A 3,593-nucleotide genomic window follows, 5' to 3' on the forward strand; every position below is an offset into this window, starting at 1 on the left:
TCAGATTAATAAAAAAAAATCCAAAGTTGAGATTATTTTGAACAGATGATGCAAAGTTGGGATTAATCATGACAATTTTTTCATTAAAAAAATTATACCTCACTCTGTGGAATTTGATTAATGATTGTAAATTGTTTTCTACTCCCTCCGTCCCTAAAAGAACGACCCCTTTTGGCCAAATTTTAGTCCCAAAATATTCATCCCATTTGCATTAAAATACCCTCCAATTTGCAATAATATAATATTTGTGCAAAATTAGCTTCCTTGTGTAAATTTTGCTTTTTCCATGTACTTTTATTACTATTTTTCAATTCCCATATAAATTTACCTTTTCAATGTACTTTTATTAACTTTCCTATATACTTGTAATTCCCACTTAAGTTTCTTAATACCCGTGAAAAATGCCTAAAAGGATCGTTTTTTTTAGGGACAGAGGGTGCATTATAAATGTTACCTCGGATTAGAGGTGTCCACCGTGCGAGTCGTACGAGCTAGGTTAGGGTTAGGTGGGTCGCGGGTTGGGGTTTCATGATACACGACACGACACATGTAGGGTAGGGGCAAAAATGAGTTCCTCGTCATGTCATTAATATGTTTTACATGTATAAGGAGCGGACAAACTGAAAAAAAGATAGAGGTTCAATTTCTTGAAATAGTAGGACTATATAATTCATTAGAAAAAGGCAGCTTTTGCACATTTTCGTTAATCCATGAACAGAACAGGATCAAGGTAGTGGATTGTGAATCCACCATGCGCGGGCAATTTTTTCAAAAGATCAATCGAATTTTTATTAAACCTTATGGGTGTGGGCTGGGTCGTGGGTTTGGTCGGAGAAGTTTGACACACCAGGGTTAGGTTCATGGGTTAGACGGGTCGTGGGTGGGTCGAGCTGGATTCGTGGGTTAGGGTAGGTCGAGGTGGGTTAGTGGGTTAAGGTGGGTTAGATGGGTTTGCGTTGAGCTGGGTTCATGTGTTAGGGTCGGGTAGGTTCGTGGGTTAGGGTCGGGTGGGCCAAATGGCTAAATGGGTTGTGTGGTGTTTTAATTTTTACAAATTTAACAATTTGATGGCTTGCTCAGTTGCTCCCAATTAAGATGCCTACGTATCCTTATATCATAAAATAAGGAATCAAAGCCAACGTAGTTCTTATATTGTACTTCTTTTGGAATTTGGGGAAAGAGGGGCTTGGACCTATCTTTAGAAAACTAAAATTTAATTTTGCAATTAAATTGTAATTTTCGAAAAATAAGTTGCCTACATATCCCGAAAGAATCAAAGCCCATGTAGTTCTTAGCGAACCTGATTTAGACTTTTCTAGCCACCCATGTTTGTTGCATCATCATCCCCGGAAGCTGCATCATTAGTTGATGACTCCAATATCATCACATGATCATCTTCATCGTCTTCGTCTTCCTTTAAACCTTGAGTTCTTCTTTCAGCTTGATCCCAATCTTTCTTACAAACACAAATTTGAATGCTTTCCGGAGTTAAGCGAGATCTTTTTTCATCTAACACTCTTCTACCTGCACTAAAAGCAGACTCGGAAGCAACGGATGAAGCGGGAACTGCAAGTATATCTTTTGCAATTCTCGCCAATATAGAAACACTTTTTTGATGTTCTTGCCACCATTTTATAATTTGAAAGTTGTTGTTGGACTCATGTTGATATGACAAATAATCATTAATAGCAAGTATTGAAGAAGATGATGATGAGAATGATTTAGATGCTTTGTGTTTTTTTTTTCATAACTTTATCAAGAAAACCAAATCTAGAATCGGAAGTGCTAGTAGTAGTTGGTGTTGCTAAATCAAAACCATAAATAGATGCATAATGATCATAAAGGTCTCCCAAAACAGATTTGCATTTGTTAATATATTCACTAACATCATAATCGATACTTAAACTTGTATAATAAAATTTTACAAGATTTTCCAAACCTTCAGCTTTGAAACCGAGGTCAAGAATAGCAGCAATTCCATAAATAATTGAAAATTCACTAAAATATGCCACTTACGGTTCATGCTATCAAGAACGGGACGAAGTCCATCAATCTTCATATGCTCTTCGATGGTGTGAACAAATTTAACACACTTAATTATGACTAAATGAATGTTAGGCTCATAAATATAAGAGAAATTATGAGTTACATTATCAAAAGCATTTAAAAAATCACGAACAAAAGAAGCGTTAGTCCAATGACTTTCGGTTATTAACTCAGTAGGATCAACACGAGTCTCATTGTAAAGTTGGGTCAAAATGTCACGATACTTTATAGCATCATTCAACAAATTGAAAGTAGAATTCCAATGGGTAGGGGTATCAATAGACCATTGTCTTTTCTTAAGACCTCTCTCTTTACACATAGCTATGTACTTTCTTCAAGTGAAATTCTTTTAAACAATCCAAAATACGAACTTTGATGTTAAAACTGGTATGCCTTTCTACCATAGCTTGAAAACATAGTGTACGTTTTTTAATAAACCAATCATCATCCACCTAATGAGCAGTAATGCAAAGAAAAGGTTTGCCAAAACTAGAAGTCCATGTATTACTTGTAAAACTCACACGACCATAAAAGTACGAAATAATTCAATCAAAACATTCCTATAATTATAATAAGAAGTTTGTGTATAACGTCTTAGGGTATTTCGAGAGACACGAGTAAATGCAGGTTGTAATGCAACTTTATTAAATTGCTCAAAGTTTGCATTTTCACCGTAACTAAAAGGGTATTCATTAGCAATAACTAAAGTATTCATTTCGTCTATCATTCTTTATTATAAATGAAAGTTGTACCTCCGCCGGGTAAATGGTTCATGTATCCACCCAATTGTGTTTGGACGGGAAACCCACCCCCCGAAGGACGGGGGCCATTTCCAAACAAGTCGGGTTTATTTTGCAAATGTCAACTCAAGGTTCCGGTTCCATCTCCCATTTTCCAATTATATGACTTGACATTTGCACCTAGCGCCTTGCAAACTAGGCATGTACACGTGAACCACTTTGGTTGACCGAGTTGCCATCCCGAGGGTGTGACGTCAACTCGTTCAAAATGTTTCCACACCCAAGAAAATTGTGCTCGACCTCTACTTTCACCGCCACCACCTTTCATAAATCAAATTATTGAATTTAATTTTTAAACGCTATTCATGAAAATAAGCTAAATATTTTAAGGGTTTTTCTAAGCTATGCCCCTAGGGTAGTCGAGTTTCTAAGGTGTACCCATGCTTTTTCAAATCTCGAACCACGGACTCCATGCATAGGTACGTGGCATCCTATCCCCAATAGGAACCGGGTCGCGGTGTGGTCGAAATGCAGGAAAATACTCGTATATCCAGGTCTGTAATAAAGTCAGACATCCAGTGATACCTGTCACGTCAGCTCGACTCAAGAATCCTAATTGGCGATACAGATACGCCAACGTAGCCGATCCCCAAGAAAGTTGGCCTACTTTATCGGGCTCACACGCGTCAACTATGTCGCGTGGCCTGAGCTTGTTTCCGCTCTTATCCGGAAACAAGGTACACCCGAGGAGTAGTTAAACATATGCAGCCAATTGTGTGTCAAGCGTCCTACGTGCAGTGGGGTGCA

This window comes from Chenopodium quinoa, unplaced genomic scaffold (assembly GCF_001683475.1).
Source record: "Chenopodium quinoa cultivar QQ74 unplaced genomic scaffold, ASM168347v1, whole genome shotgun sequence".
Classification (NCBI taxonomy): Eukaryota; Viridiplantae; Streptophyta; class Magnoliopsida; order Caryophyllales; family Amaranthaceae; genus Chenopodium; species Chenopodium quinoa.